The 23,581-nt window shown below is 39.1% G+C and overlaps 1 protein-coding gene across 1 annotated transcript in view; it reads left to right on the forward strand.

The window, feature by feature from the left end:
• Positions 1 to 209: 209 nt before the first annotated feature.
• Positions 210 to 23,581, forward strand: part of EPB41L2 (erythrocyte membrane protein band 4.1 like 2) — a 469,820-nt gene continuing 446,448 nt past the window's right edge. Inside the window, 1 exon segment of the mRNA XM_053710686.1 lies at positions 210 to 283. The gene's annotated coding sequence lies outside the window, so the exon portion shown is untranslated.

A 23,581-nucleotide genomic window follows, 5' to 3' on the forward strand; every position in this document is an offset into this window, starting at 1 on the left:
GACCAATGTAAATTATTGCCTATAGATTTTGAGCCAGCGATCTAGAATGAAAAGACTATTTTTGTTCTATGCATGATCTCTTCCTCCTCCTCCGGTCCCAGCAATGTCAGAGCTTGGGTGGGGTTTGCCTTGTTCATTAAGCTTTCCATTCAACATATATTGGCTTTGCTTCGGCTAGCCACAGTTATCTAATTACAGAGCCAGTGGTTAGCAGGCAGCAAAATATAGGACTGATATTTTTTCCTCTGGAGAAAAAGGAGAAATCTGTACAAACTCTGCCAGGGTAGGTAAGATTTCATATTTTTTATTCTAATACATTATGCATATCTAAATTAAGTCAGTTTTTTTTTTATAAATGAGCAAATGGCAAAATCTGAGTTTAGCACTTTTCTCAGCTATACTGCATTATTCTACTTCAAACATTTGTTGCTTAATGGTACAGGCATCAATGGGACATTATTCAGATAGAAAATGCAATTTTAAACAACTTTCCTATGTACTTATATTATCTAATTTGCTTCATTTTCTTGGTATCTTTTGCAGAAGAAGCAGCAATGCACTACTAGCTAGCTAAACACATTGGGAGAGCCAATAACATGAATTGTATATGTACAGCCACCAATCAGCAGCTTCTGAGCCTACCTAGGCTTCCCTTTTGACAGTTGATAGCAAGATAACAAAACATATTAATAATACAATTAAATTGGAAAGTTGTTTAAAATCACATGGTCTGTCTGAATCATGAAAGAAAATATTTGGGTTTGATATCCCTTTAAAGGGACATCTCACGCCACGCTCACATAGTCTTAAAGGGCCAGATACACTCACACAATACAAACAGCCTTAAAGGGAATAAAACTCAATGTCTTTCAAGAGTCAGATAAAACATACCTTTTTTTAAGAAGTTTCCAGTTTATTTCTAATATAAATGTTGTCATTCTCTTGGTATCCTTTATTAAAGTAGCGGCAATGGACTACTGGGAGCTAGCTGAACACATTGGTAAGCCAATGATGAGGCATATATGTGCTGCCAACAATTGGCAAGTATCTCCCGACTCCTGAGCTTCCTAGGTTTGCTTTTCAACACAGGATACTAAGTGAATGAAGCAAATGAAATAATAGACGAATATTGGAAAGTTATTTAAAATTGTATGTTCTATCTGAGTTATGAAAATTTTTTTTTTATGTCCTTTTAAAGAACACTAAATAAAGTTTTAAAGGGACAGCTCACACCACACAAATACTGTCTTAAAGGGATATGAAACCCAAAAAAAAGAAAAGTTTCCAGTTTACATCTGTTCTCAAATTTGCTTCATGGTATTCTATGTTGATGAAATACCTAGGTAGGTGTCTGGAGCAGGAAATAGTGCTGCCATATAGTGCTCTTGCAAATAGATAATAATCTCTTAGAACTGCTTTCATATAGAGCTTCAGACATGTGCATGATCGTGAGCTTAAGTTTCTGCTTTTCAACAAAAGATACCAATAGAACGAATACAATTTGATAATAGAAGTAAATCATAAAGTTGTTTAAAATTGCTTGCTCTATTTGAGTCATGAAAGATTTAAAGGAACAGTTCAACCCATGTGCACACAGTATTTTGCTGGCACACACGCACACAGTCTTACAGGGACAAACCACAGCACGATCAAAAACACAGTTTTACGTCTACAAACCACAGCATGCACAGCCACATACAGCTCACAGCATGCACACACAGACTCATTTGACTTAAAGAAATGGTTCATGATACACACTCTTAAAGAGATTACTTAAGGCATTCATACACTGTGTTAAAGAGAGAACTTGAGCTGTGTGTGTGCGCCATGAGTAGGCCCTTAAATCTCTGTGTGTGTGCCGTGAGTAGGCCCTTTTAGTATGTGTTTGTGTTCTAAAAGCTGTTCCTTGTGTGACCTCCCGGTACTGTTGAGATTTTGACGGAGAGCTTTAGATCAACATGCAGTGTGGGATACCACGCATGTAGTATTCACTGGCTAAGTCCCTTTAAGGCTGTGAAGGTTGAGTGTGTGTGCCTGTACCTTAATGCGACAATAAACGTAGAAATTAATGTTACATAATTCTGCACTATGTACCTTACGTTCCTTGCCAGCCTCTTATGCTTCTCTTTTTTTCCCCAAAAAATATGTCACGGGCACGCAGTTTAATTACAACAAGCTCTATTGTGCCCTTGAACTAAATGTAGCACGCTCATGTGCTAGGTATAGCAGCTAAAAGCTTTAACTAGCGTGGGAGCGTGCTTACTTAAATTCAATGTCTAATCACAGTGCATTTTGGAAAAAAAAGAGGAGCAGAAGAGGCTGTAAGTAAAAAACAAACTACGTTACACCACTTTCCTCTTACTACCTCCATGCTTGTTGAGAGTTGCAAGAGAATGACTGGGTATGGCAGTTAGGGGAGGAGCTATATAGCAGCTCTGCTGTGGGTGATCCTCTTGCAACTTCCTGTTGGGAAGGAGAATATCCCACAAGTAATGGATGATCCGTGGACTGGATACACCTTACAAGTGAAAGTAAGGTAAATACAGCTTTACTGTCCCTTTGTTGCGTGTTGTGTCTGTTTTTGCCCTGCTAAGTTTGTCTGTGTGTGTATTGATCTTTTTGTTTAAAGGCTGTGTGAGTCATGTATGCCTGTACCTTTAAGACTGTATGCACATTATGAGTTGTCACTTTGAAGACTGTGTGTTTGTCTTTCTCTTTAAGACTTAGAAACATAGATATTGACGGCTGATAAGAGCCATAGGCCCAGCAAGTCTGCCCAATATTACCTAACAGTATAAACTTATCTAGTTTGTAGGATAGCCTTATGCTTGTCCTATGCATTTTTAAAGTCCCCAACAGTGTTTGTCGCTACTACCTCTTGAGGAAGTTTATTCCATAAATCGATCACTCTTTCTGTAAAGAAGCTTCCTCAAATTACTCCTGAATCTACTACCCTTTATCTTGAGATCATAACCCCTTGTTCTTGAATTTTCCATTTTATGTAAAATACCCACAGCCTCAGTTTTACTAAGCCCGTTAACGTACTTGAAAGTTGCTGTCATATCACCTCTTTCCCTTCTCTCCTCAGTCTAAGCTATACATATTTAGGTCATTGAGCCTCTCCTGGTATGTTTTATTTTTTAAATCATGTACCATTTTGGTAGCCCTCCTTTGCACAGATTCAAGTTTGTTAATATCCTTCTGAAGATATGGCCTCCAGAACTGCACACCATACTCAAGATGAGGCCTTACTAATGATCTATAAAGTGGCATAAGAACCTTACTATTTCTGCTGCAAATACCTCTACCAATACATCTAAGCATTCTGCTAGCCTTACTCGCTGCATTACTACATTGTTTACTAAGTTTTAAATCATCTGAAATAATAATTCCCAAGTCCTGTTCCTCATCTGTAACAGTCAGTAAAGTGTCATTGAGTCTGTAATTAACATTTGGATTTTTCTTCCCTAAATGCATTATTTTACACTTTGCTGTGTTAAACTTTAGATCCCAGTCGTTTGTCCAATCCTCCAATTGTTGTATATCACTTCTCATTTTGGAACATCCACTCTGTTACAAATTTTTGTATCATCTGCAAACAGACATAATTTCCCCTGTAGCCATTTGCTGATATCACAGATAAATATGTTAAACAAAACAGGCCCCAGAACTGACCCCTGAGGAACACCACTAGTAACAGCCCCCTCTGCTGAATGAACTCCATTTACTAAGACACTTTGTTTTCTGTCCTTAAGCCAGCATTCCACCCAGTTCACAATTTTTGAATCTAGCCTAAGGAGATACAGTTTGTGAATTAGTTTGTGTGGGACGGTGTCAAATGCTTTGCTGAATTCTAGATATGCTACATCAACTGCTCCACCCTTGTCTAATACTTTTTGTTACATAATCAAAGAAGTCAATTAGATTAGTCTGACATGATCTCCCTGAAGTAAAACCATGCTGATTTTGGTCCTCTAAATTGTTTGTCTTTATGTAAGTCATAATTCTTTCTTTTAAGAGGCTTTCCATTTATTTCCCTGCTACTGAAGTTAAACTATCTGGCCTGTAGTTACCAGATTCTTCTCTACTGCCCTTTTTATGAAGAGGTATTAAATTTACTATTCTCCAATCATCTGGGACAGCTCCTGTTAATAGTGACTGATTAAACAGATCAGTTAATGGGACAGTTAGCACTGATCGAAGTTCTTTTAAAACCCTTGGATGAATATTATCAGGACCCACTGCCTTTTTAACATTTATTTTTGATAATGCTAACAAAACCTCATTCTCTGTTAAGCTTGTTTCTATTTTCCGTAGCATCCCTTAATGTAGACATTCTATCTTCATACCTCTTGAGGAAGTTTATTCCATAAATCAATCACTTTTTCTGTAAAGTAGTGCTTCCTCAAATTACTCCTGAATCTACTACCCTTTAGCTTGAGATCATGACCCCTTGTTCTTGAATTTTCCATTTTATGTAAAATACCCACAGCCTCTGTTTTACTAAGCCCTTTAATATACTTGAAAGTTGCTATCATATCACCTCTTTCCCTTCTCTCCTCTAAGCTATACATATGTAGGTAATTGAGCCTCTCCTGGTAAGTTTTAATTTTTAGGCCATGTACCATTTTGGTAGCCCTCCTTTGCACAGATTCAAGTTTGTTAATATCCTTCTGAAGATATGGCCTCCAGAACTGCACACCATACTCAAGATGAGGCCTAACTAATGATCTGTAAAGTGGTATAAGAACCTTTACTATTTCTGCTGCAAATACCTCTACCAATACATCCAAGCATTCTGCTAGCCTTACTCGCTGCATTACTACATTGTTTACTAAGTTTTAAATCATCTGAAATAATTATTCCCAAGTCCTGTTCCTCCTCTGTAACAGCCAGTAAAGTGTCAATGAGTCTGTAATTAACATTTAAGGCTTGTGCCTTGTATGTGTCTTTAATTTTAAGACTTTGAGTGTATGCATGGTTGTGTGTGCATGCTTGTGATCTGTCCCTTTTAAGACTGCATGTGGTGTGATTTTTTTTTTCTTTAAAGGGAAAACTCATAACATATAGTATTAAAAGGGATATATCACAGTATGTGATACAATCTTGCACGCTCCCAGTATCTTAAAGGGAGAGGCGCACATACACAACACACACAGATTTTAACCCCTTGAGTGCTAATGATGGCTCAGAGCCGTCATTAGCACTCAACTACCTTTTTTGCAATCTGGGGGCCAACACCCACTCCTACCCCGGTGATCGGGCCTGCATAGTGACAGGTATTGGCGGGGCTTCCCGTTACTTGCTGTGACATCACGCGCAACTTTATTTAAAATTGTCAATACAAAGTATAGGGAAAGGGGGCATGCTGCTTAGAAACCTGTATCTCAGGAATCTAAGCAGCTACAGAACCCCAAGACCCACCATTTAAGACTCTGTGAGCATGCAGTGAGTTGTACATGCATATTGTGTGTGGTGTGCCCGTCCCTTTAAGAATGGGCATCCCTTTAATGCTAATACGTTGTGTTCTTGTCCCTTTAAGACTTTGAGTGTGTTCAAAGTTGTGTCTGGTCATACTGTGATCTGTCCCTTTAAAAATGTGCATGTGGTGTGAGTTGTGGGTTGTGTCTACCTGTGCCTTTAAGGCTATGAGTGTGAGTTGTACCATTAAGAGTGTGGTGTGTGAACATTATTCTCTCAGCAGTGTGTACTAACAGGGTTGCTTTAAGTCTCTGTACAGTAATTTCATAAAATATTATTTGTATAGTGTTGCAACATTCTAATGTATCCATGCGGGTGAGCCAAAAAGAAGAAGTGCACTCTCAGGTCTTTCACAGCAAAAGTTACTTTATTGATGTAACGTTTTCCGAGGACTTGCCTCCTTCATCAGCATATATATATAATATTTAAATATATTTTTTTTTTGCATTTTCTCATAATGTGGCAGTTCTGATTCTGCAGACTGGTGCGGTTTAAATTACTTGCAGAATATTACCCGACTTATTAACAAACTAACTTCACTTAACTAACAGTTACCCTCTATCTCCTCACTAATATCATTCTCACCTTTGCAGTCCCCACCTCCTGTTTCCCATCCTCCTACCCCTCTAGATTGTAAGTTCCCACGGGAATAGGGCCCTCAATTCCCCATGTATTTGTCTTATCATATTGTTTCTCCATTGTACTGTTATCCTTGTACCCATGGGCAGCGCTGCGGAATCTGTTGGCGCTTTATAAATAAAGAATACTATTACTAAAGCAGTGTATACAGAGGTAAGGGATTATACATGTTTTTCTGTTAGCGGGGAGAGCTGGCCTTTTTACTTTTTTACTCACATTAAACTACAGATGTGCAGGTTGCTATTGCAGGGCATCATGTGCTAGAATGATGATATGCAAATGCGCAAGTCAGTAGGAGGTGAAAAGCTATTTTTTGTATTACTTGTACCCTATATTTTTAGTCTTAGTTCACGCTGTTCTTTAATTTAGTCTGTAAAGGAGCTGCACACCTTGGATCTCTTCCCTGATTATGAAGGGAGTTCACAGCCACATAGAATTTTTAGTTTCAGCATGTAAAAGTAGAAAGAATAATAGTTTTTTTTTTATTTATATTTTTGTACGGTTTCCTTTGTTGGCAGACTTTTATAGCCGATCATTTAAAGGGATAATAAAGTCCAAATTAAACTTTCATGATTCAGATTGGGCATGTAATTTTAAACAACTTTCTAATTTACTTTTATCATCAAATTTGCTTTGTTCTCTTGGTATTCTTTGGTGAAAGCTAAACCTAGATAGGCTCATAAACTAATTTTCGAAGACCTTGAAGGCCGCCTCTTATCTGAATGCATTTGACAGTTTTTCACAGCTAAAGGGCGTTTGTTCATGTGTTTCATATAAATGACGTGCTCACGCACTTGGAGTTATTGGAGTCAGCACTAATTGCCTGAAATGCAAGTCTGTCAAAATATCTGAGATAAGTGCAGTCTGCAGAAGCTTAGATACAAGGTAATCACAGAGGTAAAAAGTATATTGTTATAACCGTGTTGGTTATGCAAAACTGGGGATTGGTAAATAAAGGGAGTATCTATCTTTTTAAACAAAACATTTTTGGTGTTTATTATCCATTTAACTTGTGGTTTACTTTCTGTTCATCTGTGCTTTTGATGCTAAGATTCTCTTTTTAGCAAGCAGGTAGTTTTGGTCTGCAGTTTCTTCATGGGAATGTCCATGATTTATTTATTTGTGTCATAGGTCCTCAGGTGTTAAAAACAACAAAAACAAATGGCAACTTGAATTCTCAATGCATGATCTTAAAGTGACATCAGGTCTCAATAAAACCCAGAATTCAGTGAACCATGGTCCCTGGAGTGTTACTTAAAGGGACAGTTAACACCCATGAAAACGTTATCCCATACCTTAGATGAAGGGAAAAAAAAAGCCTGCACCGCATCCCATCTTCAATGAACATTTAGTTAACAACGGCAGATATGGCCGCCAAACTCCTCCCCCTGTTACGTAGGAGGCTTCTTCTTTAAGTCTTCAGCCAATGCGAATCAAATCCTCGGCTAGATTCTTTAGCCGCGTTCACGGAGACACTGCTCTATTTCTAATAGCGAGCGTGCGCATTAGAAATAGAACAGTGTCCCTGTGAACGAGTATGGGTTTAAAACAAGAAGCCTCCTACGTAACAGTGGGAGGAGTTTGGCGGCCATATCTGCCACTGTTAACTAAATGTTCATTGAAGATTAGCCACCTAACGTTAGTGTTATTGAAGATGGGATGCGGTGCAGGCTCTTTTTTTTTGCTTGATCTAAGGTATGGGATAAAGTTTTCATCGGTGTTGACTGTCCCTTTAAGGCTGTTATAATTTTAAAGATCATTTTACCTATGTTTTTAGCAAATATACTACCATAGCTGCTACGTGTTCTTGTTTTATCCAAATCTGCCCATGCTTTTTGTCAAGATACAGAAAATGATAAATGTTATGAAAGGGTAATTCTCTGAAGGAATGAGAATCAGACTGGAAACGTATCAGACAGAGCTGGGAGGAAGAAAGAGTCACTGAAGGAGAATGAGAGAAAGAGGCAAGAAAGAAAAGATTTTGATGGAAGGATAATGGAAAAGTAGAAGAGACAATGGAGGGGGGAGGGAGGAAAATAGAGACAGAAGCATTTGAAAAGAAGTTGCTTAGAGTTACATAACACTTTCATTCTGGATTGCAAGAAGTTTTACACTAGGGATCACTCTAGGAATTTGCCTGTTGCTAAAGGAAAATTATGGTGGAGAACTATGCTCTTATAGTCAATAGCTGTCATACACTTGTGTTGTGCTATGTTTAATTTAAAGAACTAATTTGGGTGTCTTCAGTTTCACCCTTTTTCAGCGGTGAAATAAAAGGGTTGTATCTCAGCTAGTTAAAGGGACGTGAAACACAAAAACATTTATTTTATGATTCAGACAGAGCATTTGATTGTAAACAACATTCCAATTTATTTCTGTTTCATTTGTTTTGTTCTCTTGATTTCCTTTGTTGAAAAGGGTACTTATGTAGGCTCAGGAACTGATTGGTGGTTGCACATACTTGCCTTAATGTTATTGGCTCACTCAATGTGTTCAGCTAGCTCCCAGTAGTGCATTGCTGCCTCTCCAACAAAGGATGCCAAGAGAATGAAGACAATTAGATAATAGAAGTAAATTAGAAAGTTGTTTAGAATTGTTTGCTGTGTCAGAATCATGAAAGAAAAAATGGGATTCAAGTTCTATTTAAAGGGGCAGTAAAGTCAAAATGAAACTTGAATGGATAGAGCATGACATTTTAAACAGTATTCCAAATACCCTTTGTTAAAGAGTAATCCTAAGTGAGCTCAGGAGTATGCATGTGTCGTTAGCATCTGGCAGCAGTGTTTTGCAACAATGTATATACATAGTTGCAAACACTGCTGCCACAGAATACTAAAGACGTGAACAATCCCAAGTGCATAGAATTATTCTTCAACAAAATATACCAAGAGAATAAAGGAAATTTTGAAAATAGAAGTAAATTAAAAAGCTGTTTTAAAATGACATGCCCTACAAGAATTATGATTAAATTTTGACTTTACTGTCTCTTTAAATAGATGTATAATATACTGCGTTCAGCTATGTGCCAATGTGGCCTGTGTAGATGTCTATAGTGGTTGGTTTTAGCTTCTTTACCTTAATTTGGTATTTTAAATGACTGATTTGCCTGTTAAAACCACCACCTATACTGATGCTGCCTTTTGTTTACATAGCTTTTCTGTTGCTAAACTGCATTATTAAAATGATCAGTATAGGTGGTGGTTTCAACAGACAAAAATAGCTAAACAATTAAAGGGACAGTCTACACCAGAATTTTTATTGTTCTAAAAGATAGATAATCCCTTTATTAACCATTTCCCAGTTTTGCATAACCAACACAGTTATTATAATATACTTTTAACCTCTGTGATTATACTGTATCTAAGCCTCTGCAAACTGCCCCTTTTTTCAGTTCTTTTGACAGACTTGCAGTCTAGCCAATCAGTGCCTGCTCCCAGATTACTTCACGTGCACGAGCACAGTGTTATCTATATGAAATATGTGAACTAACACCCTCTAGTGGTGAAAAACTGTTAAAATGCATTCTGAAAGAGGTGGGCTTCAAGGTCTAAGAAATTAGCATATGAACCTCCTAGGTTAAGCTTTCAACTAAGAATACCAAGAGAACAAAGCAAAATTGGTGATAAAAGTAAATTGGAAAATTGTTTAAAATTACATGCTCTATCTGAATCATGAAAGTTTATTTTGGCCTAGACTGTCCCTTTAAATACAATCTATCAGGTAAAATGGTTCATTAAAAAGAAAATGTTAAAAGTGGAAAAAATAAAGTACATTGTCTGTATGCAGTTACTTGTAACTAATTCTTTATGAGTTATGTGTTGTAAATAGTAAATTATCAGTACTTGACAAATGTATCTAGGTGCAACTTCACAAAAACGTAGGCGCTTTCAGGTTTCATTATGAGTATTTATGTGCATGTGTATAGTACAATTATTAACCCCTTTGTCTGTAACATAAATGAGGAATTTTCTTCTTGGCCACTACTAACACTGTATAGGGATTTACCTTTTGATAGGTAGTAAAGCACGGTAAAGGTGTAGTTTAGTGTCCCGATATCGTAAGGTACCACATCCTGCAGTGGGGTGGGTGGGTACACAATGGATAGGTTCCCAGTGGCAGTTGCGGCGGCCGGGAACTATATCGGCCCAGAGGCAGAACTTTTTTTTTCATTTTCTGCGATGAGATTTTTTTTTAGTGAAAATTTTTCTGCAGTGTCTTTAAGAAGCTGCTGGTGTTGTGTTTCTCCAACATAGGTGTGTCCGGTCCACGGCGTCATCCTTACTTGTGGGAACATTCTCTTCCCCAACAGGAAATGGCAAAGAGCCCAGCAAAGCTGGTCACATGATCCCTCCTAGGCTCCGCCTACCCCAGTCATTCTCTTTGCCGTTGTACAGGCAACATCTCCACGGAGATGGCTTAGAGTTTTTTAGTGTTTAACTGTAGTTTTTATTATTCAATCAAGAGTTTGTTATTTTAAAATAGTGCTGGTATGTACTATTTACTCTGAAACAGAAAAGAGATGAAGATTTCTGTTTGTAAGAGGAAAATGATTTTAGCAACCGTTACTAAAATCGATGGCTGTTCCACACAGGACTGTTGAGAGGAATTAACTTCAGTTGGGGGAACAGTGAGCAGACTTTTGCTGCTTGAGGTATGACACATTCTAACAAGACGATGTAATGCTGGAAGCTGTCATTTTCCCTATGGGATCCGGTAAGCCATTTTTATTACAGAGTAAATAAGGGCTTCACAAGGGCTTGTTAAGACTGTAGACATTTTCTGGGCTAAATCGATTCATATATAAACATATTTAGCCTTGAGGAATCATTTAATCTGGGTATTTTTGTAAAATAATATCGGCAGGCACTGTTTTAGACACCTTATTCTCTAGGGGCTTTCCCTAATCATAGGCAGAGCCTCATTTTCGCGCCGGTATTGCGCACTTGTTTTTGAGAAGCATGACATGCAGTCGCATGTGTGAGGAGCTCTGATACATAAAAAAGACTTTCTGAAGGCGTCATTTGGTATCGTATTCCCCTTTGGGCTTGGTTGGGTCTCAGCAAAGCAGATACCAGGGACTGTAAAGGGGTTAAAGATAAAAACGGCTCCGGTTCCGTTATTTTAAGGGTTAAAGCTTCCAAATTTTAAGGCTTTAAAACACTGTGGTGAAATTTTGGTGAATTTTGAACAATTCCTTCATACTTTTTCGCAATTGCAGTAATAAAGTGTGTTCAGTTTAAAATTTAAAGTGACAGTAACGGTTTTATTTTAAAACGTTTTTTGTACTTTGTTATCAAGTTTATGCCTGTTTAACATGTCTGAACTACCAGATAGACTGTGTTCTGAATGTGGGGAAGCCAAGGTTCCTTCTCATTTAAATAGATGTGATTTATGTGACACTGAAAATGATGCCCAAGATGATTCCTCAAGTGAGGGGAGTAAGCATGGTACTGCATCATTCCCTCCTTCGTCTACACCAGTCTTGCCCACTCAGGAGGCCCCTAGTACATCTAGCGCGCCAATACTCCTTACTATGCAACAATTAACGGCTGTAATGGATAATTCTATCAAAAACATTTTAGCCAAAATGCCCACTTATCAGCGTAAGCGCGACTGCTCTGTTTTAGATGCTGATGATAATGGTTCTGATATGCCCCTACACCAGTCTGAGGGGGCCAGGGAGGTTTTGTCTGAGGGAGAAATTTCAGATTCAGGGAAAATTTCTCAACAAGCTGAACCCGATGTGATTACATTTAAATTTAAGTTGGAACATCTCCGCGCTCTGCTTAAGGAGGTGTTATCCACTCTGGATGATTGTGAGAATTTGATCATCCCAGAGAAACTATGTAAAATGGACAAGTTCCTAGAGGTCCCGGGGCCCCCAGAAGCTTTTCCTATACCCAAGCGGGTGGCGGACATTGTAAATAAAGAATGGGAAAGGCCCGGTATACCTTTCGTCCCTCCCCCCATATTTAAAAAATTGTTTCCCATGGTCGACCCCAGAAAGGACTTATGGCAGACAGTCCCCAAGGTCGAGGGGGCGGTTTCTACTTTAAACAAACGCACCACTATACCCATAGAAGATAGTTGTGCTTTCAAAGATCCTATGGATAAAAAATTAGAAGGTTTGCTTAAAAAGATGTTTGTTCAGCAAGGTTACCTTCTACAACCAATTTCATGCATTGTCCCTGTCACTACAGCCGCGTGTTTCTGGTTCGATGAGCTAGAAAAGGCGATCGATAGTGATTCTCCTCCTTATGAGGAGATTATGGACAGAATCCGTGCTCTCAAATTGGCTAATTCTTTCACCCTAGACGCCACTTTGCAATTGGCTAGGTTAGCGGCGAAAAATTCTGGGTTTGCTATTGTGGCGCGCAGAGCGCTTTGGTTGAAATCTTGGTCAGCGGATGCGTCTTCCAAGAACAAATTGCTTAACATTCCTTTCAAGGGGAAAACGCTGTTTGGCCCTGACTTGAAAGAGATTATCTCTGATATCACTGGGGGTAAGGGCCACGCCCTTCCTCAGGATAGGTCTTTCAAGGCCAAAAATAAACCTAATTTTCGTCCCTTTCGTAGAAACGGACCAGCCCCAAGTGCTACGTCCTCTAAGCAAGAGGGTAATACTTCTCAAGCCAAGCCAGCCTGGAGACCAATGCAAGGCTGGAACAAGGGAAAGCAGGCCAAGAAGCCTGCCACTGCTACCAAGACAGCATGAAATGTTGGCCCCCGATCCGGGACCGGATCTGGTGGGGGGCAGACTCTCTCTCTTCGCTCAGGCTTGGGCAAGAGATGTTCTGGATCCTTGGGCACTAGAAATAGTCTCCCAAGGTTATCTTCTGGAATTCAAGGGGCTTCCCCCAAGGGGGAGGTTCCACAGGTCTCAATTGTCTTCAGACCACATAAAGAGACAGGCATTCTTACATTGTGTAGAAGACCTGTTAAAAATGGGAGTGATTCATCCTGTTCCATTAGGAGAACAAGGGATGGGGTTCTACTCCAATCTGTTCGTAGTTCCCAAAAAAGAGGGAACGTTCAGACCAATCTTGGATCTCAAGATCCTAAACAAGTTTCTCAAGGTTCCATCGTTCAAAATGGAAACTATTCGAACAATTCTTCCTTCCATCCAGGAAGGTCAATTCATGACCACGGTGGATTTAAAGGATGCGTATCTACATATTCCTATCCACAAGGAACATCATCGGTTCCTAAGGTTCGCATTCCTGGACAAGCATTACCAGTTCGTGGCACTTCCTTTCGGATTAGCCACTGCTCCAAGGATTTTCACAAAGGTACTAGGGTCCCTTCTAGCGGTACTAAGACCAAGGGGCATTGCAGTAGTACCTTACTTGGACGACATTCTGATTCAAGCGTCGTCCCTTCCTCAAGCAAAGGCTCACACGGACATAGTCCTGGCCTTTCTCAGATCTCACGGATGGAAAGTGAACGTAGAAAAGAGTTCTCTATCTCCGTCAACAAGGGTTCCCTTCTTGGGAACAATAATAGACTCCTTAGAAATGAGGATTTTTCTGACAGAGGCCAGAAAAACAAAACTTCTAAACTCTTGTCAAACACTTCATTCCGTTCCTCTTCCTTCCATAGCGCAGTGCATGGAAGTAATAGGTTTGATGGTAGCGGCAATGGACATAGTTCCTTTTGCGCGCATTCATCTAAGACCATTACAACTGTGCATGCTCAGTCAGTGGAATGGGGACTATACAGACTTGTCTCCGACGATTCAAGTAAATCAGAGGACCAGAGACTCACTCCGTTGGTGGCTGTCCCTGGACAACCTGTCACAAGGGATGACCTTCCGCAGACCAGAGTGGGTCATTGTCACGACCGACGCCAGTCTGATGGGCTGGGGCGCGGTCTGGGGACCCCTGAAAGCTCAGGGTCTTTGGTCTCGGGAAGAATCTCTTCTACCGATAAATATTCTGGAACTGAGAGCGATATTCAATGCTCTCAAGGCTTGGCCTCAGCTAGCAAAGGCCAAGTTCATACGGTTTCAATCAGACAACATGACGACTGTTGCGTACATCAACCATCAGGGGGGAACAAGGAGTTCCCTGGCGATGGAAGAAGTGACCAAAATCATTCAATGGGCGGAGACTCACTCCTGCCACCTGTCTGCAATCCACATTCCAGGAGTGGAAAATTGGGAAGCGGATTTTCTGAGTCGTCAGACATTACATCCGGGGGAGTGGGAACTCCATCCGGAAATCTTTGCCCAAATTACTCAATTGTGGGGCATTCCAGACATGGATCTGATGGCCTCTCGTCAGAACTTCAAGGTTCCTTGCTACGGGTCCAGATCCAGGGATCCCAAGGCGACTCTAGTAGATGCACTAGTAGCACCTTGGACCTTCAAACTAGCTTATGTATTCCCGCCGTTTCCTCTCATCCCCAGGCTGGTAGCCAGGATCAATCAGGAGAGGGCGTCGGTGATCTTGATAGCTCCTGCGTGGCCACGCAGGACTTGGTATGCAGATCTGGTGAATATGTCATCGGCTCCACCATGGAAGCTACCTTTGAGACGAGACCTTCTTGTTCAAGGTCCGTTCGAACATCCGAATCTGGTCTCACTCCAGCTGACTGCTTGGAGATTGAACGCTTGATCTTATCAAGACGAGGGTTCTCAGATTCTGTTATTGATACTCTTGTTCAGGCCAGAAAGCCTGTAACTAGAAAAATTTACCACAAAATATGGAAAAAATATATCTGTTGGTGTGAATCTAAAGGATTCCCTTGGAACAAGGTAAAGATTCCTAAGATTCTATCCTTTCTTCAAGAAGGATTGGAGAAAGGATTATCGGCGAGTTCCTTGAAGGGACAGATTTCTGCCTTGTCTGTGTTACTTCACAAAAAGCTGGCAGCTGTGCCAGATGTTCAAGCCTTTGTTCAGGCTCTGGTTAGAATCAAGCCTGTTTACAAACCTTTGACTCCTCCTTGGAGTCTCAACTTAGTTCTTTCAGTTCTTCAGGGGGTTCCGTTTGAACCCTTGCATTCCGTTGATATTAAGTTATTATCTTGGAAAGTTTTGTTTTTGGTTGCAATTTCTTCTGCTAGAAGAGTTTCAGAATTATCTGCTCTGCAGTGTTCTCCTCCTTATCTGGTTTTCCATGCAGATAAGGTGGTTTTACGTACTAAACCTGGTTTTCTTCCGAAAGTTGTTTCTAACAAAAACATTAACCAGGAGATAGTCATGCATTCTTTGTGTCCGAATCCAGTTTCAAAGAAGGAACGTTTGTTGCACAATTTGGATGTTGTTCGCGCTCTAAAATTCTATTTAGATGCTACAAAGGATTTTAGACAAACATCTTCCTTGTTTGTTGTTTATTCTGGTAAAAGGAGAGGTCAAAAAGCAACTTCTACCTCTCTCTCTTTTTGGATTAAAAGCATCATCAGATTGGCTTATGAGACTGCCGGACGGCAGCCTCCTGAAAGAATCACAGCTCATTCCACTAGGGCTGTGGCTTCCACATGGGCCTTCAAGAACGAGGCTTCTGTTGATCAGATATGTAGGGCAGCGACTTGGTCTTCACTGCACACTTTTACCAAATTTTACAAGTTTGATACTTTTGCTTCTTCTGAGGCTATTTTTGGGAGAAAGGTTTTGCAAACCGTGGTGCCTTCCATTTAGGTGACCTGATTTGCTCCCTCCCTTCATCCGTGTCCTAAAGCTTTGGTATTGGTTCCCACAAGTAAGGATGACGCCGTGGACCGGACACACCTATGTTGGAGAAAACAGAATTTATGTTTACCTGATAAATTACTTTCTCCAACGGTGTGTCCGGTCCACGGCCCGCCCTGGTTTTTTAATCAGGTCTGATAATTTATTTTCTTTAACTACAGTCACCACGGTATCATATGGTTTCTCCTATGCAAATATTCCTCCTTTACGTCGGTCGAATGACTGGGGTAGGCGGAGCCTAGGAGGGATCATGTGACCAGCTTTGCTGGGCTCTTTGCCATTTCCTGTTGGGGAAGAGAATGTTCCCACAAGTAAGGATGACGCCGTGGACCGGACACACCGTTGGAGAAAGTAATTTATCAGGTAAACATAAATTCTGTTTTTTGCCCTTACTCGGTGTGCATGAGGACAGGTTCATGTACAGCCTGTGTATACACCACATACACACACCCACACCATATATACACACACACACACACACACACACACACACAAACCATATACACACACACACACCATACACACACACACATCATATATACACACACACACACACACCCACACACCATATACACACACACACCATATATATATACACACACACACACACACACCATATACACAGTGGTATACTAAATACATTATTTGATGGCTACAAACAGGACACAATGTTGGAATCTCACTGTAGGACCTATGAAAATGACTAAACTAACTCATCTATTCTCAAATAGAGCTAAAGCTACTATCTGGAGCTCCTGAGGACTGGATACCCTATTTTACCAAATATGAGTCAATATTAATCTATACAATTCCAATGCAGACGAGTGCTTAATGCTTCTCTTTTTATGTATACGTGCACATGGGCATCTAGATGGGAAGGGGACATATGCCTCCCACTGGAATTTGTTTCTCTGTATATTAAAAAAACTTACTTTATTAACTTTTTTATAACAATGAGACTTTAGAAAAAAAAAGCAAAAAAAAAAAAAAAAAGCAATGTGTACAAAAAGCAAATTTATCATGCTGCATATTATGCCACTGAACTGATTTTTAAGGGCATTTTATTTTTTTTGTTTCCTCCCATTACATACTTTTTTTCTCTGAGAACCCATGTATGTGCATATTAATTACCAATAAGTGAATACAGAGCATCTTTAAATCCCTTTCTTTAAGGATTATTGTTTTTTCCAGGTGCAAAGAGAGAGACACACCACATGTATAAGTGGTGTACTGTTTTTCAGTTAATCGGCACTGATAGAATAACACCTGAATCCCTCAACACAAACATATGCTCCTCAATTAAACATTCTTTAATAAAATCCCAGTGTTTGCTGTCCCTTTACTCTAAGAACAATCTCCTCTTGTGGAGTGGAGCAATCTACATACAGCTAACTACCTAGTCTCACCGTTTCCATGGGCTCTTTTGCACAGACCTGCCCCTGTCCAAGTCCTGCACACATCTCTTGCAGCACATCGCATATTCTTGGAGACCGGCAATGTGCGCTCTGACTCAGCGGCGTATCACTTACGGCACGTCTTAGGACTATGATTTACATTCCGTGGGCTCATTACACAGACCTGCCCCTGCATTAATAATTCAATAGCGCCGAGCGGCGGTAGTGTGAGAAGAGGGCTGAGTGAGAACAGGATAAGAAGCTAGCGCACAAAAAATCTTTACATTGCACACATCTCCTACTGCAGCGCATCGCATAATTCTTGGAGACTGGAAATGTGTGCTGTATGCCTCAGCGGCGTATCACCTACGGCACGCACTATGATTTACATTCCGTGGGCTCATTACACAGACCTGCCCCTGCATTAGTGTACAGCATGTGTAGCCTCATCACCCACTTGCACAGCATTTCTCCAGTATATGGGATCTTGCAAGTCACCATGCTGTACACTGATGCAGGGGCAGGTCTGTGTAATGAGCCCACGGAATGTAAATCATAGTGCGTGCCGTAGGTGATGCGCCGCTGAGGCATACAGCACACATTGCCGGTCTCCAAGAATTATGCGATGTGCTGCAGTAGGAGATGTGTGCAATGTAAAGATTTGTTGTGCGCTAGCTTCTTTTCCTGCTCTCACTCAGCCCTCTTCTCACACTACCGCCGCACCACCGCTCAGCACTATTGAATAACACACTAATAATAATATAACAAAAATAAAAAAGCTTTTACTCCTTCTGCTTGCCCGCAGCAGGGCTAAAGGTAAAAAAACACATGCCCTGTGCCCAGAACTGACTTACCTCGCAGTCGCAGAAGCCGTTCTGGCGGGTAAAAGTAACAATAACGATATTGCATCTAAAAAATATCAATTTCAGAGCAGAGCAGCCATTAGCCAATAATTTCAAAGTACTCTCTGCACTAAAGCACTGGCCAGAAAAAAAAAAAAAAACAGACCTGGCCATTCTTTCTGCAGGCAGGCTCCACTTTCTGTGATATCTCAGATCGCACTATGTTCTGCCTTGGGGTATATTGGAAAAGAGCGATCAACTCCACATTTACCTAAACATGTTATATGATTACAGTGGGAATTACAAACGTACACCTTACCGTGGGAATTACTTCAGAAAGTTAACGTGAGGGGGACCATGGATAGGTTCCCAGCGGCGGTTGTGGCGCCCGGGCAGCTATTGGAACAGATTGCTCTGTTTCAATACCGTTCCCAGGCGCCGCAACTGCCTCTGTGAACCTATCCATTGTCCTCTCTTCCCCCACGGGTGGGATGTGGTACCTTCTGAATTTGGGACACTAAACTACACCTTTACCTAAAGCACAATATAGATATTAACCTTGTGTGCTACAAAGAGCACATAGTATAGTTGACCCCTAGCTGCCAATTAAACTTTCATGATTCAGATAGGGCATGTAATTTCAAACAACTTTCCAATTTCCTTTTATCATCAATTTTGATTTGTTCTCTTGGTATCCTTAGTTGAAAGCTAAAACTGGGTATGCTCATATGGGCAGTCTGCAGAGTCTTAGATACAAGGTAATCACAGAGGTAAAAAGTATATTAATATAACTGTGTTGGTTATGCAAAACTGGGGAATGAGTAATAAAGGGATTATCTATCTTTTTAAACAACACAAATTCTGATGTAGACTGTCCCTTTTAAGATACATTATAATCCAAAGGTTATTCATCCTGAAATATAGATTCATTTTTAAATTAAATAGCAAGATGCTGTATATTCATGGGTGTAATGTTTGTTTGTTTTTTTGGTAACTTAATTCCATTAATCCATTCACAATGCTATGCTCTCCCATATGTTTCTGTTGATTATTTTGGACCATTTTTCTATCTTGAAGATATTATCACATATTATTAGATTTGTAGTTCTCAAAACTGTGAATTTTTGTCTGCATAAATAACATGCTCCTTCTTCACAGCAAAATGTTATAACATTAACATACAGAGTGGATAAATAAACCTTAAAGGGACATAATTAGGAAAGATAACTTTTGGGATTCAGAGCATACAATTTTCAGATTTACTTGTATTATCAAATTTGCTTCATTCTCTTGGAATCCTTTGTTGAAGGGATCAATGCTCTACTGGGGCCTAGCTGAATATATTGGGTTAGACATTGACAAAAACTTCCCCAAAAGACCAGAGCATTTTTAGCATTTTTGCCATCACTACATTTAAACAGAAAGAGAGCTCTTTTTTTATATATATTTACCTATCAAAACTATATATTTTTTTTAGTAGACACCCAAAGTATTGATCTAGGCCCATTTTGGTATATTCAATGCCACCATTTCACTGCCAAATGCGATCAAATAAAAAAAAAAAACTTTTTCACAATTTTAGGTTTCTCACTTAACGCTGGTCATTAAGGGGTTAATGCCATTGTTCCCCCTGAAAATCTATGTACACAGAATCAACCAATACTAAGTTTCAAGAAGCTTACTGAATAGAAGATTGTTTAAAGTGGAATAGATCTGCACAAGGACCTGAGTGTGAGGAGGAAGGGGAAAGGATGAGTTTCTGCCTATATTTCAGCATCTATATTCCATTTCTGTAGTTGAAAATATTGTATTCATCTTCGAGTCAGTAAGTAACATTGCAATTCTCTTTTTAAGTTTCTTAGATAGTCCTATCAGTGTGAATATTAATTGTATCAAAACATGATTTTTCGGCGGTTTTATATATTTTATTTATACAAAAAAGTGTTTTTAAAATATATGAGGATAGAAAATTATTTTTTGATACATTGCTTAATTTAAGTGTTATTTCTATAGTTCTGTGTCTGAATTAATGTTGTGAGTGTTGTGTCCTATCTACTGATTTGAGCATAAATATTAAAATCAGGGAATGATTCAAATAATTTTGTTAGGTTTTCAGTACTACTTTATTTAAATAATGAAATAATTGTAACTGTTTGAGAGGCTCTGTTTGAGAGGCTTCTTAAAAACATCTGGGCACTTATCCCATCTATAGAAAGCACAATCAGTTTAAAGATAAAGACTATATTTTGTTTTTCAACATTATTTTAAATAGCTAGCATTTGCCTAATTTCAAACCAATTAGTATCCTTCCCATTAGTCTAATTTTGTTCAATGTGGGAATTCTCTTGCACAGCACATTCCTATGCCAAATGGATTGTTTTCCCATACACTGTCAGTGCTAGAAAACCTTTCTAGCTGAAGGTCATACAAGGAAGAAGGCTTACTGATTTTGAGATATAGTAAATCCATAAGATAACCCTTTTCATTGAGTTGTGAGTCAGTGAGTGCTTGGGTTCCTTGGAATGTTATCTCTTTTTTTCAGTCAGAACATCACCCATTTCCTGGTCAAATTTTCAAGGCTATCCATGTCATTTGTATCCTTAGGCACATGAACCAACATCAACTTGTTGAACATTTTATTACTTATACTTTATGCATTTAGGGGTTGATTTATCAAAGGCTTCACAAGCCTTTTGACCCACTACGGCTGCAGGTTCTCACAAGAGAACCTGCACGCCAAATATAACAAGCAGCGGTCATCAGACCGCTGCTTCCCTAATCTTTCGCCACCTCTAAATTGTCGAAATTCAATCTCCGCGGTCTAGTGCGACCCGGGAGATTGACAGCTCCTGCTCGCACGTGATTGGCTTTGCTGGGCAGGAGTCGGGATTACACGCAAGCACAAATTAGCGCTCGTGTGTAATGCTGAATTCCACAAGGGGAATTTAGCCCACCAGAGGCGAGCTGCGGCGGACATGGGCTTGATAAATAATATGTACTCTGAAAGTATTGTTTTATTTACAATAGTTAGAAGGGCGTCAAGTAAACCATCCTTGTGGCCATCTTTGCAGAAGCTTAAGCCATTATAAATGTTAGGTTAGTAAAAATAATCAGTAAAACATAGGAAATGTAGCAGGGATAATTGGATAACGCTTTAGCTGAATTGTAACAAGACAAGCCCAGTATAAAGCTTTTGGCACCAGTACATCTTACAGCATTCCAATTTATTAAAAAATAAATATAGTTATTTTTTCTTGAAAGACTCACTTGCCACATTGATTGCCTACAAACTAAATACATTTAATAAACCATTTTACTTTAGTTTTGGTTGATCCATTTAATCTAGGAGTGTTCACATTTTTCATACGTGGGCTGTGAGCAGTTTTACATACTATAGTATATTCATTATGTTCATGAACATAGTTATATAAACCAGTTTCAGCTAAACTACTTTAATAAGCTTAGAAACATATATGTTGATTTTTGATATGTGGATAGAGATTAGTCATTTGAGAGAAGCATAGTTACCTGGAGTTGTAACTGCAGTCATAGAGGAATAATTTAGTTTAATGTCATACATAATCAGTTTGGATTGGTATGCACTTCCAGTGAAACCATTGAGTTAATGGAGGAGAGGGCATATAAAATACTCTGGGTGAGCATTTGGTGCCAGGCCATGTGTGTGTCATTCAATGAAGGGTGTGCAAGCCAGAATGTTTCAGACGATAATGAGGTATTAATCACTGAATTCACTGTGAAAGAGGGCTGAGCCTAATACTCCTTCCACACTATGATTGGCTTCTCCTAGAAAGTAGTGAGTCTCTCTAGAAAGCATGAGCTCTAAGGGCTGCAAGATTCAAAATGGCAGAATCTGGCACTGGTAAAAGCTATGTCTGATGAGAGTACAAATAAAATCAGTGTTAGTAAACCTTAATTTGTATTCACTATAAAGAGCAGCAATAAATTGTTTGAGAAAAAAAGTCTACCTAGGTTTCCTGTTCAACCAAGATAACAAAGCAAATTTGATAATAGAAGTAAATTGGAAAGTGTTTTGGTGTAGTCTTTCAGGGATCTAAAGACCTGAGAACCCCATCTGTATTGTTCATATTCATGTATGTTCATATTCATGTAGACAACATGATTTCAACTATAAGGGGTGTTCACTGCATAATATTAATACAAGATGATGGCATTATCCTCATGTTGGGAAAGTTTATTTCTCTAAATTTTTAGAACATTGTTCTTGATAAATGATCTCTTCACAGGAAAAAAAAATTCTGTACAATTCCAGTAATATGAATATATAGAGAAATAGTTCAGACCAGATCAATATGGCAGGGTTAACAAGTATTACACTAGAACAATGGATCATTCTTTATTTTTGGATCTCATGCAGTGTTCATTCTTGGGAGGTTAAGACTATTATTTCTGTTAAACAAGAGCTTGTTTTTTTCTGGTGGCTCTTCTGGTTCTTTGTTTTCTGGTTGGGCGGAATTATTGTTTCTTACGTTTTGTCTCACAATCCACTTCTTATTAAGGCCAAAGAGGAAAAAATAAATAACTATTGCAAGAAACATTGACAGTTAGTTTGTTACAGAGAAAACTACACAGCAAAAGTGACTGATGGCAAATCTACTGGCACTTAGTAAAACATCAGTTACTTAGGGCTCACAGACCAATTGCATTAGCTATTCATTTTTGGCTGTGTGTTTTTAGAATTGCCATTAACAATCTTATTATTTATTTATATTAAATCCCCCAAACTAAAGACCAATCTATTTGTTTATAGCGGGTTCCTTTTCTGATAGAACTGTTGCTTTATTTATTAAAAAAATAAATGCATAAATGTTTTTTTGATAAATAACAACAAAACAATAAAAAAACAAAACCACTATAAAATTAATCTAATTACATCATGTAAGTCAGTAGGAGTTAGTGAGTTAAATTCCAGACCCCCATCAAAACTGACAAATCATATTATATTTCGTTACAAAGGGATCTGCAAAAATTAGAAGTATGGGCAGGTAAATGGAAAATGAGATTTAATACGGGAAAATGCAAGGTTCTACATTTTGGAAGTAAAAATAAGCAGGTAATGTATTATTTAAATAGAACAATACTTGGCCAAACAGAGGAAGAAAGGGATTTAGGAGTAGTAATAGATAACAAGCTAAAGATGGATGCACAATGCAGGGCAGCAGCTACAAAGGCTAATAAGATACTAGCATGTATTAAAAGAGGCATTGATTTAAGGGAGGAAAGCATAATTCTGTCACTATATAAATCCCTGGTAAGACCTCACCTTGAGTATGGAGTGCAGTTCTGGGGACCTATTGCAAAAAAAGATATTGCAGAACTAGAAAAAGTTCAGAGACAGGCCACAAAGCTAATTAGGGGAATGGAGAATTTAATCTATTAGGAGAGGCTAGCCAAACTGGGTCTGCTTTCCCTAGAAAAAAGGCACTTCAGAGGTGACATGATTACTTTATATAAATATATTCAAGGCCCATATACAGAGATGGTAGAAGCTCTGT

Source organism: Bombina bombina, chromosome 4, assembly GCF_027579735.1.
Source record: "Bombina bombina isolate aBomBom1 chromosome 4, aBomBom1.pri, whole genome shotgun sequence".
Classification (NCBI taxonomy): Eukaryota; Metazoa; Chordata; class Amphibia; order Anura; family Bombinatoridae; genus Bombina; species Bombina bombina.